General features: G+C 45.2%; 2 long non-coding RNA genes across 2 annotated transcripts; one reads left to right on the forward strand and one right to left on the reverse strand.

Annotated features, from left to right (window-relative positions):
• Nucleotides 1–3,946: 3,946 nt before the first annotated feature.
• Nucleotides 3,947–8,854, reverse strand: LOC127924515 (uncharacterized). The gene is made up of 3 exons (XR_008118068.1): nucleotides 8,316–8,854; nucleotides 5,616–5,784; nucleotides 3,947–5,468 (listed from the first exon to the last, which is right to left on the reverse strand). It is a non-coding gene; the product is annotated as an uncharacterized LOC127924515 (long non-coding RNA).
• On the forward strand, nucleotides 7,303–7,864 carry LOC127924516 (uncharacterized). The gene is made up of 3 exons (XR_008118069.1): nucleotides 7,303–7,546; nucleotides 7,616–7,684; nucleotides 7,754–7,864. It is a non-coding gene; the product is annotated as an uncharacterized LOC127924516 (long non-coding RNA).
• Nucleotides 8,855–17,195: the final 8,341 nt, after the last annotated feature.

Here is a 17,195-nt window from a genome sequence, read left to right on the forward strand (position 1 = left end):
GCATGGCTCTTTCCAGGAAACACCCATGTCTGGCACCTGGGGAAGACATGCACTGAGTGTACAAAACATTAGGAACACATGCTCTTTCCATGACAGAGACTGACAAGGTGAATCCAGGTGAAAGTGAGTACACCCCTAAGTGAAAATGTCCAAATTGGGCCCAAATTAGCCATTTTCCGTCCCCGGTGTCATGTGACTCGTTAGTGTTACAAGGGCTCAGGTGTGAATGGGGAGCAGGTGTGTTAAATTTGGTGTCATCGCTCTCACACTCCCTCATACTGACTGGTCACTGGAAGTTCAACATGGCACCTCATGGCAAAGAACTCTCTGAGGATCTGAAAAAAAGAATTGTTGCTCTACATAAAGATGGCCTGGGCTATAAGAAGATTGCCAAGACCCTGAAACTGAGCTGCAGCATGGTGGCCAAGACCATACAGCGGTTTAACTGGACAGGTTCCACTCAGAACAGGGCTCACCATGGTCGACTAAAGAAGTTGAGTGCACATGCTCAGCGTCATATCCAGAGGTTGTCTTTAGGAAATAGACATATGAGTGCTGCCAGCATTGCTGCAGAGGTTGAAGGGGTGGGGTGTCAGCCTGTCAGTGCTCAGACCATACGCCGTACACTGCATCAAATTGGTCTGCATGGCTGTCGTCCCTGAAGGAAGCCTCTTCTAAAGATGATGCACAAGAAAGCCCGCAAACAGTTTGCTGAAGACAAGCAGACTAAGGACATGGATTACTGGAACCATGTCCTGTGGTCTGATGAGACCAAGATAAACTTATATGGTTCAGATGGTGTCAAGCGTGTGTAGCGGCAACCAGGTGAGGAGTACAAAGACAAGTGTGTCTTGCCTACAGTCAAGCATGGTGGTGGGAGTGTCATGGTCTGGGGCTGCATGAGTGCTGCCGGCACTGGGGAGCTACAGTTCACTGAGGGAACCATGAATGCCAACATGTACTGTGACATACTGAAGCAGAGCATGATCCCCTCCCTTCGGAGACTGGGCCGCAGGGCATTATTCCAACATGATAACGACCCCAAACACACCTCCAAGACGACCACTGCCTTGCTAAAGAAGCTGAGGGTCAAGGTGATGGACTGACCAAGCATGTATCCAGACCTAAACCCTATTGAGCATCTGTGGGGCATCCTCAAACGGAAGGTGGAGGAGTGCAAGGTCTCTAACATCCACCAGCTCCGTAATGTCGTCATGGAGGAGTGGAAGAGGACTCCAGTGGCAACCTGTGAAGCTCTGGTGAACTCCATGCCCAAGAGGGTTAAGGCAGTGCTGGAAAATGATGGTGACCACACAAAATATTGACACTTTGGGCCCAATTTGGACATTTTCACTTAGGAGTGTACTCACTTCTGTTGCCAGTGGTTTAGACATTAATGGCTGTGTGTTGAGTTATTTTGAAGGGACAGCAAATTTACAGTTATACAAGCTGTACACTCACTATTTTACATTGTAGAAAAGTGTAATTTCTTCAGTGTTGTCACATGAAAAGATATACTCAAATATTGACAAAAATGTGAGGGGTGTACTCACTTTTGTGATATACTGTAAGTGCCTTTGTATGGGGTACGGTAGAAGGTGCCAGACGCACCGGTTTGAGTGAGTCAAGAACTGCTGGGTTTTTCACGCTCAATCGTTTCCCATGTGTATCAAGATTGGTCCACCACTCAAAGGACATCCAGCCAACTTGACACAACTGTGGGAAGCATTGGAGTCAACATGGGCCAGCATCCCTGTGGAACGCTTTCGACCCCTTGTGGAGTCCATGCCCTGACAAATTGAGTCTGTTCTGAGGCCAAAAGGGAGTGCAACTCAATCTAAGAAAGGTATCCCTAATGCGTTGTACACTCAGTGTACACATGAGAGAGAGAGGTAGGGGGAGGGGTTAGGTTATACAACAGAGAGAAAATGAGCCAGGACGATAAACAAGAAAAAAAGAGAGAGAGAGAGAGAGGTGAAGAGGGAGAGGTATACATGGAGACAGATGGTGATAAACATTTCAGGGACAAACAGTCCAGTACAGGCCAAATTGTACCATTATTACCCATCCTCTGGTCAGTAAGAGATAGTAGAAACTAGATTAACATGTCGATTAGACAGTATTCATCTTCTCTCTTCATGGCCAGGTTTTGTATATTCAAACTCCAAGCAAAATATATGCATTGTTATCTGCTTGTGGTTGTCCCTTTGTCGCAGTTATTCAGACAAAATGTTTCAAGCTTTATTGATACTGACACAGAGGCGCTCATCTTTGAGTTTTTCCCCAAAATGAATTTAACACAAAAAAAACCTGGAGGGGTTTCCGGAATTGGCCACTGGGTTCGATTGCAACTAAACAACTAAATTGAATTTGAGGGCCAGGCGAAGCTAGAGTTAGCAAACTAACTCCATTTCCAGTCTCGCCTCAACTTCCTTGGTCTCCCTAAATTGGCCTATCCCTCAACTCTTACAGAGGAAGAGGTAATGAATGGCAGGAAGTTAGCCTGTGGCGGGGTGACATTAGCCATTAACCTTGTCTAGAGACTTTTGTCTGTTTTTTTATGCATGAACATCACCAGAGCTTCCTAATTAGATTAAATGTAGGTTATATTTATGTACATAGTGTCACAAATCCCGTTTCCTGAGTCTGTTTTTTGCCTGTGTTCTGTCCTGGAGTGTTTTTTCCGGCGTTCTGGAACACACTTTGTCTGGTTGCCGGGCAATGTAGCCAGTTGGGAGTACTGATTACCCGCACCTGTATCCCATCAGCTATCTGCACACCTGGTCCTGATCATCATCTCTCGTCTTCATAAGCCCGGACCTGACATCCATTCCCTGCCGGATTGTTAGCCATGAACAGTATGTTGTGCCATAGTGTCAGCCTCAAGTTGGATATAATTTAAAAAACATTTTTTTAAAACATATTGCTTGCCTTAAACTTACCTCCGTTTGTTCTGTCTTCAGTTACTCACCCGGATCATTTACCCCATTCCCGCCTGGTCGGAGAACTCTCCTTGTTCTGGTCTGCTTCTGGGTTCGATTTTGAAAGAACGTGACACATAGAGAGTTCTGGTTCTGGTTTTGCTACAGTGTCTTGCAAAAGTATTCATCCCCCTTGGCGTTTTTCCTATTTTATTGCATTACAACCTGTAATTTAAATAATAATTTGCAAATAAATTAATTAAAAATCCTACAATGTGATTTTCTGGATTTTTTTTTCTCATTTTGTCTGTCATAGTTGAAGTGTACCTATGATGAAAATTACAGGCCTCTCTCATTTTTGTAAGTGGGAGAACTTGCACAATTGGTGGCTGACTAAATACTTTTTTGCCCCACTGTATCTGTATAGAGTATATTTCTGTATGCTGTGAAATACAAGTGGTCTACTGTAATATGAAGCATTGTAGGAAGTATACAGTATACTGCTTATATACAGTAACAGTGCACTGTACATTGGTGGACAGACCTGTTCTCTCTACAAAATGTTTGAACTATTGAGGACACGGTTGATCTCCCAATATTCGGCTGCACCCTTCGACCCGCCTCAGCCATTGTAAGGCCATGATTGACAACATGGTCTACAATAGTGGCCCTTATGTCATCAGATATGCAGCTATGTCCTCTTCTGCCTCTTCCTCTGTTTTGCCTTCCACCACGCATCCTTGCTCCTCTTCTTCCTCCTCTTGGCTGTTGACCCTGTTCGTTTCCTGGTCCATCCATTATTGGAAAATTGCAACTCTGTGTTGTGGTCTCTCTATATATGCTTGCCAATTGATTCTTCATGAGATGCACCTTTGAGCAATTTAGACAACTGGTTGATTGTTGGTTGAACTAACACTTTACATTCCTTCATGAGTGAGGGTCAATTTCACCTGCACGATTCATCAATTCACGTTTTTGTACAAAAGATCTAATAGAAATGTGTAAAACTATGCTTGACCGTTTATGACAAATAGTTCAACAATTTTGCATGTAATGGCTTATGCAAGGAACTAATGCCTAGATGTTTTGAGGGGTAAGACTATTCAACAGAGAACCATCTACTATATTTTGATCAACATGACATGAGCAATTGATAATGTGGAAAAAAGCTGACACTTGTACATTATCAATTACAATTTGTTCAAAGGAATAAGAACTTGCTTTAATGATGTGCACAAGTGACTAGATGATTTGGAATTTGTACAAGTAGTATCAAGAATTGCACTTTTGATCTAAGAAATGCACCAAAGCGACTGAGAAAAACTCTAACCCAGAATCCTGGGAAGGGCCAGCTGAGTATAATACTGTATCATCTGCATATAAATGGATGAGAGAGCTTCCTACTGCCTGAGCTTGTTGATGTAAATTGATGTAAATTGTGAAGAGCGTGGGGCCTAGGATCGAGCCTTGTGGTACTCCATTGGTGACAGGCAGTAGCTGAGAGAGCAGATGTTTTAACTTTAAACACTGCATTTTTGAGACCCCTCAGAAACACAATACTCCTTAGCTGGACCACAAGAATAGAATGGTCTACCATATCAAAAGCTTTCACCAAGTCATTAAAAATAGCAGCACAACATTGCTTCGATTCAAGGGCAATGGCGACATCATTTAGAAACTTTAAGGTTACAGTGACACATCTATAACCTGAGCGAAAACCAGATTGCATACCAGACAGAATGCTATAGATATCAAAAAAGCCAGTCAGTTGATTATTGATACATTTGTCCAATACTTTTGATAAACAGTGCAAAATAGAAATGGGCCTAACAGTTACAATCAGCTTGATCTCCCCCTTTAAATAAAGGACGCACCTTGGCTGCCTTCCAAGCAATGGGAACCTCTCCAGAGAGGAGACACAGGTTAAAAAGGTCAGAGATAGGCTTGGCGATGATAGGGGCAGCAACCTTAAAGAAGAAAGGATCTAAACCATCTGACCCAGATGTTTTTTTGGGGTCAAGTTTAAGGAGCTCCTTTGCACCTCAAACTTAGTGACCGCTTGCAGGGAGAAACTTTGTAGTGGGGCAGAGGGAAAAGAGGGAAGAGCATCGGGGCTAGAAGGGCTGGAAATGAGGAAATGTTGGACGGGCAAGGAGGCATGGCTGAGTCAAATAGGAATCTTGACTGAATGAAGTGGTGATTAAAGAGCTCAGCCATGGGCTCCTTTTCAGAAACAACTACATCATCAACATTAATGGACATGGGCAGCTGTGAGGAGGAGGATTTATTCTCCAGGTCTTTAAATGTTTTCCAGAACTTCTTGGGGTTAGACCCACAGAGAGAGAAGTGCTCCTTAAAGTAACTAACTTTGTCCTTCCGGATGGCCTGAGTGCACTTATTTCTCATTTTGCCTGAACGAGAGCCAGTCAGCCTGAGTGTGCGTGTGCCGAGCCTTTCGCCAAATGGAATTCTTGAGGTGGAGTAACTGCCAGATCACTGTCGAACCAGGGGCTGAACTTGTTTTTAATTCTCATTTTCTTTATACCACTGAAAATATCGAAAAGGGGATTGTCAGAGAAATTCTGTAGATTCTTTCAAACAACTATTTTCATATAAGATTTGCAAAAATGAAGCAATCAGCCATCACTAACAATAGTCAGAGTTGAAAGCTTCACGAACAGAATTGGTTCTCACCTTTTATAGAAAAGTCCAACCTCTTTGTCTGTGGCAGTTAGCATATGTGTGCAAACAGGGGTGGGGAACATAGTGTATGAAAGGTGTTTAGCTTGTTTGTGCAGATGAAGATCGCTGATGTTGCCACCATTGTCTATTCCTTCCTGCAAGTTCCCACACAGAGGAGTTCCTGCAGATAGTACGGGATGTCACATACTGAGGTCATACCTGGCTCTTATCTGTAGGCTCAGACTGATGACTAAGTCACACAAGACAAGCCTGCATCAGCAAAAAATACACTATCATATAACAATGGACTATTCTCTAAGTAAAAACAGCATAGAATGTCTAATTTTGTAATTTTCCACAACAGGATCAAGCTGATTTTATACCAATTTATGAGGCCAGGTCATGAAGGAAGTCTTGCTCATTAAAGTTTTTTACCAATTGTCTATGACAAATCAGGACAGGTCATTTAACTGAACACAGGCTGTAAAACAATGATTACTAAGGTCTTTACAGAAAACACCAGACTGATACCTATCAGGATTATTTGTGAGGATAACATCAAGGAGAGTAGCCTTTTCTGGGTGTTTTGGAGTCCTACCTTGTGGGATTGGTAATAATCTGAGAAAGATTTAGGGAGTCTCATTGCTTTAGGACTTGGTCAGGTGGTTTAAGCATGTCCTGTTGGAGAATGTCCAGTACTATGGGGATATTCCACTACCTAGACTGTTCTCCCAGAAGACGTGAGCAGAATCAACATAGGAGACGCAGAATAAAGGCTGAGCCCAGGTGAATGTACAGAGCTGGATCAACATAGAGTTAACCAATAGACATGTAAAAACAAAACGCAAACAGAATCTATGGGAGAGTACAAGGCTGGATCAACATGGAGTTCATCACTAGACATGTAAAAACAGAACGTAAACAGAATCTATGGGAGAGTACAAGGCTGGATCAACATGGAGTTCATCACTAGACATGTAAAAACAGAACGTAAACAGAATCTATGGGAGAGTACAAGGCTGGATCAACATGGAGTTCATCACTAGACATGTAAAAACAGAACGTAAACAGAATCTATGGGAGAGTACAAGGCTGGATCAACATGGAGTTCATCACTAGACATGTAAAAACAGAACGTAAACAGAATCTATGGGAGAGTACAAGGCTGGATCAACATGGAGTTCACTAGACATGTAAAAACATAACGTAAGCAGAATCTATGGGAGAGTACAAGGCTGGATCAACATGGAGTTCATCACTAGACATGTAAAAACAGAACGTAAACAGAATCTATGGGAGAGTACAAGGCTGGATCAACATGGAGTTCATCACTAGACATGTAAAAACAGAACGTAAACAGAATCTATGGGAGAGTACAAGGCTGGATCAACATGGAGTTCATCACTAGACATGTAAAAACAGAACGTAAACAGAATCTATGGGAGAGTACAAGGCTGGATCAACATGGAGTTCATCACTAGACATGTAAAAACAGAACGTAAACAGAATCTATGGGAGAGTACAAGGCTGGATCAACATGCATAACAGACATGGTGAGACAGGCCAGGGCAGATGGGGAACAGAGAGTGGTGAGTGTGATGGAGGTACCTGTACCAGACATGGTGAGACAGGCCAGGGCAGATGGGGAACAGAGAGGGGTGAGTGTGATGGAGGTACCTGTCATGGTGAGACAGGCCAGGGCAGATGGGGAACAGAGAGGGGTGAGTGTGATGGAGGTACCTGTACCAGACATGGTGAGACAGGCCAGGGCAGATGGGGAACAGAGAGGGGTGAGTGTGATGGAGGTACCTGTACCAGACATGGTGAGACAGGCCAGGGCAGATGGGGAACAGAGAGGGGTGAGTGTGATGGAGGTACCTGTACCAGACATGGTGAGACAGGCCAGGGCAGATGGGGAACAGAGAGGGGTGAGTGTGATGGAGGTACCTGTACCAGACATGGTGAGACAGGCCAGGGCAGATGGGGAACAGAGAGTGGTTAGTGTGATGGAGGTACCTGTACCAGACATGGTGAGACAGGCCAGGGCAGATGGGGAACAGAGAGGGGTGAGTGTGATGGAGGTACCTGTACCAGAAATGGTAAGACAGGCCAGGGCAGATGGGGAACAGAGAGGGGTGAGTGTGATGGAGGTACCTGTACCAGACATGGTGAGACAGGCCAGGGCAGATGGGGAACAGAGAGGGGTGAGTGTGATGGAGGTACCTGTACCAGACATGGTGAGACAGGCCAGGGCAGATGGGGAACAGAGAGGGGTGAGTGTGATGGAGGTACCTGTACCAGACATGGTGAGACAGGCCAGGGCAGATGGGGAACAGAGAGGGGTGAGTGTGATGGAGGTACCTGTACCAGACATGGTGAGACAGGCCAGGGCAGATGGGGAACAGAGAGGGGTGAGTGTGATGGAGGTACCTGTACCAGACATGGTGAGACAGGCCAGGGCAGATGGGGAACAGAGAGGGGTGAGTGTGATGGAGGTACCTGTACCAGACATGGTGAGACAGGCCAGGGCAGATGGGGAACAGAGAGGGGTGAGTGTGATGGAGGTACCTGTACCAGACATGGTGAGACAGGCCAGGGCAGATGGGGAACAGAGAGGGGTGAGTGTGATGGAGGTACCTGTACCAGACATGTTGAGACTGGCCAGGGCAGATGGGGAACAGAGAGGGGTGAGTGTGATGGAGGTACCTGTACCAGACATGGTGAGACAGGCCAGGGCAGATGGGGAACAGATTGCCAGGTGGGATCCAAGCAGCAGTGTAGCAGGCAACAGGAGTAGGTGTCCCACCCACTTGGGAGAAGCTTTTTTCGGGAGGCTGATTAGGAGAGGAGGAGTTCAACCTTACCCGACAGGTGCGTGGAAGAGCAAAGAAAAACATCTTTAGCGAAAAGCTTGTTGAAAAAACGTGGTAAAATTGGCTTAAGTTTCGATATTCATCAGACATTCTGGCCGTCAAACATCAATGCCTCTCGAACGATTTCCTGAGATGTGGATATTTTACAAGCAACAGACCGGAAGGAAGTCTTATCTGTAGGTTTAATCCAGACTCTTTGGCAAGGGTTTGTGTTTGTTTTCTAGCACATCTCATGGTTTGCTTTTAGACCACCAACATCCTGTTATTCTGCGCTCTTGTTTCTATCAAAATCTGTCTGCCGTGACTGATAATCATGTCAGGATACATTCTAGCTCAACAGTAAGCTCCTCTTCCATGCTTTCTCAGATGTTTTTCTCATACCAGGTAAGCAATGGAGCATACAAAGAATCCTTCCTGGGAAAAAAATGTTGTGAGTGAGTGAGTGAGTGAGTGAGTGAGTGAGTGAGTGAGTGAGTGAGTGAGTGAGTGAGACCAAGCTGGTAGCCCGGGAAACAGGCCTATCATCGGATGGGGAGACCGCTCCATGATGATATTCCACTATTGATTGGTCTGCCTATAGCTTTTAATAAAAAGCCTGGCTCACACAGACAACACCTTCTATTCACAGGGCTACTACATCTTGTTTCTAAGACAGGGTGTTTTATGACCAAAATATGGCAAGCACAGCTGCTTCAAATGCACACTGACTGAAAACAAAAGGGAAAGAAAGAGGCCTACACATTGCAAATCCATTTCCTAACATTGAACTATTGCGTTACTGCCAGAAGGATGTGGTTAAAGTAACTGTCAAATTAAAATCTCATATTATTTTAACTCATACCCAAGCAATGTTGTTGACTCCTATACTCATGTTTGATGCCAAAGCATACATTTGAGAAAAAAATCATTCTAAAACCCCACCTCAAATGTGTATCTTACATGTAATCATTACATGACCTGGTATGTTGGGGCATTGATCAGTTATACAGTTGAAATATGTTATTTAAAGTAACTGTCCAGTGTTTCCAGATTTCTATGAACTATGACCTATAATTCATTACACTATGAGTTAAATAGTTTTCCTTCCCCAAAATTGCAATGAAGTATGTTAAAAAGCAGATTTTCTGCTTTAAAATAGTGTGGGCATATCAAAATGGTCTGTTCGAGATACACATTTGAGAAAGGATGTTTAAAGTACAATTTATGCTTTGGCCACACATACAATTGTGGATGAGTTTACAGCATTATTTGTGTACGAGTTAACAGAATAAGAACTTTGAAAAGTGAGATTTTCACCCTGGACAGTAACTTTCTCTCAAACGAATGGCAAAATGTGTAGAGTAGCAAAAATGTAGCTTTGAAAGTGCAAAATGTTCTCACATCTTCAAGGCAAAATGTGAAGGGCTATAAAGTTGAGTGAGTTGAGGAGTTGAGCTATAAAGCGTCACATTTTTCTCTCTGCCCCATGGCATAATGTGTTGAAATGCAGGAAGTTAGCTGTTTTCATAAAATAATCTGTTGTCCCTAAAGGACGTCCACTCAAAATACCACACAAAATACCACTCATCCCTCAAAATACCTCTCCACCCGTCAAAATACCCCTCAAAATACTACTCCATCCCTCAAAACACCCCTCCATCCATCACAATACTCCTCCATCCATCAAAATACCCCTCCATCCATCCAAATACCCCTCCATCCATCAAAACACCACTCCACCCCTCAAAATACCCCTCTTTCCCTCAAAATACCCCTCCATCCCTCAAAATACCCCTCCATCCCTAAAGAGAGGCCTAATAACAGAATGAACGATATATACCCATTTATTATTAAAGAATATCACTTACAAATGCTTCGTGACCTTAGTTCAACAGTCAGCCCACCAGAACTCCAATCAAATCAAAGTTTATTTGTCACGTGCGCCGAATACAACAGGTGTAAACCTTACAGTGAAATGCTTACTTACAGGCTCTAACCAATGGTGCCAAATGTATGTGTGTGTGTGTAAGTAAAGAAATAAAACAACAGTAGAAAGACGCCTTGCTCTGACACCGCCTGGTGTAGAGGTCCTGGATGGCAGGCAGCTTAGCCCCAGTGATGTACTGGGCCGTACGCATTATCCTCTGAAGTGCCTTGCGGTCGGAGACCGAGCAATTGCCGTACCAGGCAGTGATGCAAACAGCCATGCTCTCTATGTTGCAGCTGTAGAACCTTTTGAGGATCTCAGGACCCATGCCAAATCTTTTGAGTTTACTGAGGGGGAATAGGCTTTGTTGTGCCCTCTTCACGACTGTCTTGGTGTGTTTGGACCAATCTAGTTTGTTGTTGATGTGGACACCAAGGAATTTGAAGCTCTCAACCTGTTCCACTACAGCCCCGTCGATGAGAATGGGGACGTGCTCTGTGCTCCTTTTCCTGTAGTCCACAATCATCTCCTTAGTCTTGGTTACGTTGAGGGATAGGTTGTTATTCTGGCACCACCCGGCCAGGTCTCTGACCTCGTCCCTATAGGCTGTCTCATCGTTGTCGGTGATCAGGCCTACCACTGTTGTGTCGTCAGCAAACTTAATGATGGTGTTGGAGTCGTGCCTGGCCATGCAGTCGTGGGTGAACAGGGAGTACAGGAGGGGACTGAGCACACACCCCTGGGGAGCTCCAGTGTTGAGGATCAGCGTGGCAGATGTGTTGCTACCTACCTCACCACCTGGGGGCGGCCTGTCAGGAAGTCCAGGATCCAGTTGCAGAGTGAGGTGTTTAGTCTCAGGATCCTTAGCTTGGTGATGAGCTTTGAGGGTACTATGGTGTTGAACGCTGAGCTGTAGTCAATGAACAGCATTCTCACATAGGTGTTCCTTTTGTCCAGGTGGGAAAGGGCAGTGTGGAGTGCAATAGAGATTGCATCATCTGTGTATCTGTTTGGGTGGTATGCAAATTGGAGTGGGTCTAGGGTTTCTGGGATAATGGTATTGATGTGAGCCATTACCAGCCTTTCAAAGCACTTCATGGCTACGGACGTGAGTGCTATGGGTCTGTAGTCATTTAGGCAGGTTGCCTTTGTGTTCTTGGGCACAGGGACTATGGTGGTCTGCTTGAAGCATGTTGGTATTACAGACTCAATCAGGGACATGTTGAAAATATCAGTAAAGACACAAACATAGAAGTGATTTAGCTCGTCTAGTAGGCTTGTGTCACTGGGCAGCTCGCGGCTCTGATTCCCTTTGTAGTCTGTAATAGTTTGCAAGACCTGCCACATCCGACGAGCGTCGTAGCCGGTGTAGTATGATTGAATCTTAGCCCTGTATTGACGCTTTGCCTGTTTGATGGTTCGTCGCAGGGCATAGCGGGATTTCTTGTAAGCTTCCGGGTTAGAGTCCCACACCTTGAAAGCGGCAGCTCTACCCTTTAGCTCAGTGCGAATGTTGCCTGTAATCCATGGCTTCTGGTTGGGGTATGTACGTACATTCACTGTGGGTACGACGTCCTCAATGCACTTATTGATAAAGCCAGTGACTGATGTGGTGTATTCCTCAATGTCATCGGAAGAATCCTGGAACATGTTCCAGTCTGTGATAGCAAAGCAGTCCTGTAGTTTAGCATCTGCTTCATCTGACCATTTTTTTATAGACTGAGTCACTGGTGCTTCCTGCTTTAATTTTGCTTGTAAGCAGGAATCAGGAGGATAGAGTTGTGGTCGGATTTACCAAATGGAGGGCGAGGGGGAGCTTTGTTGCGTCTCTGTGTGTGGAGTACAGGTGATATAGATTTTTTTCCCTCTGGTTGCACATTTAACATGTTGATAGAGATTTGGTAGAACTGATTTAAGTTTCCCTGCATTATAGTCTCCGGCCACTCGGAGCGCTGCCTCTGGGTGAGTGGTTTCCTGTTTGCTTATTTCCTTATACAGCTGACTGAGTGCGGTCTTAGTGCCAGCATCTGTCTGTGGTGGTAAATAAACAGCCACGAAAAGTATAGCTGAGAACTCTCGAGGCAAGTAGTGTGGCCTGCAGTTTATCACAATATACTCAACTTCAACTTTAAGCTTGTTTTATGTCGGATGTGGCAGGGCTTGCAAACTATTACAGACTACAAAGGGAAGCACAGCTGAGAGCTGCCCAGTGACACGAGCCTACCAGACAAGCTAAATAACTTCAATGCTCGCTTTGAGGCAAGTAACACTGAAACATGCATGAGAGCAGCAGCTTTTCCGAACGACTGTGTGATCACACTCTCCCCAGCTGAAGTGAGTAAGACTTTTAAACAATGCCTCAAAATACCCCTCCAACCCCAAAATACCCCTCAAAATACTACTCCATCCCTCTAAACACCCCTCCATCCATCAAAATACCCCTCCACCCCTCAGAATATCCATCCAGCCATCAAAATACCACTCCACCCCTCAAAATACCCCCTCCATCCATCAAAATACCAGTCCATCCCTCACAATACTCCTCCATCCCTCAAGATACCCCTCCATCCATCAAAATACCACTCCACCACTAAAAATACCCCTCCATCCTTAAAGAGAGGCATAATAACAGAATTAACGATATATATCCATTTGTTATTAAAGGATATCACTTATAAATTCTTAATGAGTTTAGTTCAACAGTCAGCCCACCAGAACTCCAAATATAAGCTTGTTTTATGTCGGATGTGGCAGGGCTTGCAAACTATTACAGACTACAATGGGAAGCACAGCCGAGAGCTGCTCAGCGACTCGAGCCTACCAGACAATCTAAATAACTCCAATGCTCGCTTCGAGGCAAGTAACACTGAAACAAGCATGAGAGCAGCAGCTGTTCTGGACGACTGTGTGATCATGCTCTCCGCAGCCGATGTGAGTAAGACTTTTAAACAACCCCTCAAAATACCCCTCATAATACTACTCCATCCCTTTAAACACCCCACCATCCATCAAAATACCCCTCCATGCCTCAAAATATCTATCAAGCCATCAAAATATCACTCCACCCCTCAAAATACCCCATTCATCCATCAAATTACCCCTCCATCCATCACAATACTCCTCCGTCCATCAAAATACACCTCCATCCATCCAAATACCCCTCCATCCATCACAATACTCCTCCGTCCATCAAAATACACCTCCATCCATCCAAATACCCCTCCATCCATCACAATACTCCTCCGTCCATCAAAATACACCTCCATCCATCCAAACACCCCTCCATCCATCACAATACTCCTCCGTCCATCAAAATACACCTCCATCCATCCAAATACCCCTCCATCCATCAAAATCCCCCATCCATCAAAATACCCCTCCACCCCTCAAAATATCCATCCAGCCATCAAAATATTACTCCACCCATCAAAATACCCCTCAAAATACCCTCAAAATACCCCTCTGTCCATCAAAATACCACTCCAAATACCCCTCCATCCCTCAAAATACCCCTCCATCCCTCAAAATACCCCTCCATCCCTAAAGAGAGGCATAATAACATAATTAACAATATATACCCATTTATTATTAAATAATTTTACTTATAGGTCAAGGCAGGTCAAGGCAGGCAGGGGTTGATAATCCAATGTATGGCGACAAAGGTACAGGACGCCAGGCAGGCTCACGGTCTGGTCAGGCAGAGGATCAAAAGGGGGGGAGAGAAAGAGAGACTGGGAAAAAGCAGAAGCTGAGAAAAATGCTGGTTGACTTGACAAACAAGACAAACTGGCAGCAGACTGTGGTGGAAATTCTACCTTTAACTAATAACGAGGAGAGGCAAAAGGAGAGATGGAGTGAGAGCCCACTGAGTGGAGTTAGCTTCTGGGTTATATACTATCTCAGGGTAGGTCAGTATAGGTGCAACCTCAGAGATGACATACAATGGTTCCAAACACCAAGCCCACACATCCTGTGCCAGACCTTCGGCTCAATTACAAAGAACTTGTTGCTTTGTTCAGTACTAAGAACTTAGGACATTTGTTGTTACTTAGTTTCCACCTTGAACTAGGGGAGTAAAAAATCTCCCCCTAGGAGGAGGTGACTGATGCACACTGTGGAGACAAGTGAATGGTTCCCCACTTCCCCAGGAAGTGCAGCTGCCAACACCAGAGTACAAAAGGAGACATTCTAATGGCAAGAGTTCAAAAGTCCAATCATAAGCATATTCTGCAGATAAGACATCTTAATTATCTTTGTTACTTAGCTAATTCAGATTTCTCCACCACAATCTTTCCCCAGAAACAGGCTACAAAACAGAATAATGTCTCTGTTACTGGTGTTCAGGATGTAACCTTTACTCTGTCTAGGATCAAGAGGAACCAGTCGGTTTCTGTCATATTCTTGGCTGAGTGCCCAGGCATCATGGGTCCCTCTACACACACAGAACAGTTAGAACAGGCCTCTCTCAATGCGCACACACACTTTTCTTATCTTATATGAGTTGGTTAAGGAAACTATCTCAAGCCCAATGCCAGGCTTAAAGAAGGATTGTTTAGTACACAAGCATGAGTAGGGTTTAACAGAAAATTTCCCTCACAAGACAAACAGAGAACACAGGTATAAACACACAGGGGATAATGGGGAAAATGGGCAACACCTGGAGGAGGGTGGAGACAACCACAAAGACAGGTGAAACAGATCAGGGTGTGACAGTACCCCCAAGGGCGGGGGGGGGTAATGGGGGTAATGGAGGACCAGGGTTGGGCTGTTGGTGGTACTGGAGGACCAGGGTTGGGCTGTTAGGGGTAATGGGGGACCAGGGTTGGGCTGTTGGTGTTACTGGAGGACCAGGGTTGGGCTGTTGGTGTTACTGGAGGACCAGGGTTGGGCTGTTAGGGGTAATGGAGGACCAGGGTTGGGCTGTTAGGGGTAATGGAGGACCAGGGTTGGGCTGTTGGTGGTACTGGAGGACCAGGGTTGGGCTGTTAGGGGTAATGGGGGACCAGGGTTGGGCTGTTGGTGTTTCTGGAGGACCAGGGTTGGGCTGTTGGTGGTACTGGAGGACCAGGGTTGGGCTGTTATAGGGGTACTGGAGGACCAGGGTTGGGCTGTTATAGGGGTACTGGAGGACCAGGGTTGGGCTGTTATGTTTCTGGAGGACCAGGGTTGGGCTGTTGGGGGTACTGGAGGACCAGGGTTGGGCTGTTATAGGGGTACTGGAGGACCAGGGTTGGGCTGTTATAGGGGTACTGGAGGACCAGGGTTGGGCTGTTATAGGGGTACTGGAGGACCAGGGTTGGGCTGTTATAGGGGTACTGGAGGACCAGGGTTGGGCTGTTATGGGGTACTGGAGGACCAGGGTTGGGCTGTTATAGGGGTACTGGAGGACCAGGGTTGGGAAACACTGGTCTATACAGTGGATACTGCGTAAAACACCAGACAAAATGGATAGCTGTAGGACAGTCCCACGTCAGTACAGACATCAACAAACAACATCTGCAAACATTGACATGAGTTTCTGTTCTGCTCAATACGTCTGTCTACTCCAGAGGCTTGGATACAGATCAAGGTAGCGGCTCTTCTTTCAACCTATTTCTATTAACATTCTAGAGCTGAATTTATTTACAGCTCATCCTCTGAGGCGAGCATCCCTCTAAAAAAGAAGAAAGGGGTTTACAGGAGAGCAGGAAAGATGAATAGAGGTCCACGACTAAGGAGTGAGTGGGAGACGAATGCAGCAGATGAGAGAGAGAATGAGAGGGAGAGAGAGTGGAGAATCATATGAAGAATTGTAGAATAAATCCCACCTCAGGGCAGATCAGTGTGCTGCAGAGAGTTTGGTTAACTAAAACAAGAATAAACAGCAGTGTGAAAATTGCAATGATTTCTCTCCTGCAAATGATATGCTCTCTCTGAAAGCAGTGTGGGTGGGTGTGCGTATGTGTTCGTGCATGTCTTTGTGCGTGTTAGTCAGTGTGTAGGCGCTGAAATCCATTTCCTGGTGGCTTTTAAAGCTTTCCTCTGGTGCCCATTATCTGGGATAATATCATGTTTCATAAACGTTAGATCTCCATCAGATTACCATCCAGCAGTAAGGTCACGCTAGGAAATGATGGCAAACAGTAAAACACATTCAAGTTGCAGATAAAGTATGAAACGATAATGCTGTTCCAGTAACTGTAAATCCAGGTCTTATCTGCAACCGTAAACCATAAGTGATAATGTCAGGTGGTTTACGGACCCTTGGTTTAGGAATCAGTGCATATAAAAGATAAACATTTCCTCATGCCCACCAGTACTGTGCACACACACACACACACACACACACACACACACACACACACACACACACACACACACACACACACACACACACACACACACACACACACACACACACACACACACACACACACACACACACACACACACACACACACACACACACACACACACACACACACACACACACACACACACACAAAATGACTGTTTGTGCACGGATAAACACCTGTCATGTAATAACACATATCTTTCTCCATATCCCCTATTCTCCACTCCTGTCTGTCTCTCTCTCTCTCCTTCTCTCTCTTTCTCTCTTTCTCTCTCTTTCTCTCTCTCTCCTTCTCTCTCTTTCTCCAGACTTACAAATGACAGCCTTGATCATAAAAATAACCCTGTGATGCTGAAATGTCTGCGTCTGGGACGGAAGAGCAGCTGGGGAGTTTTTGCTGACACATGGTCCAAAATGCATGGGCCAAGGAACTAGGCCACTTTGACTGTGTTAATCGAAGTTTCAGAGGCTGAGCCACC

The sequence above is a fragment of the Oncorhynchus keta genome, unplaced genomic scaffold, assembly GCF_023373465.1.
Source record: "Oncorhynchus keta strain PuntledgeMale-10-30-2019 unplaced genomic scaffold, Oket_V2 Un_contig_4171_pilon_pilon, whole genome shotgun sequence".
Taxonomy (NCBI): Eukaryota; Metazoa; Chordata; class Actinopteri; order Salmoniformes; family Salmonidae; genus Oncorhynchus; species Oncorhynchus keta.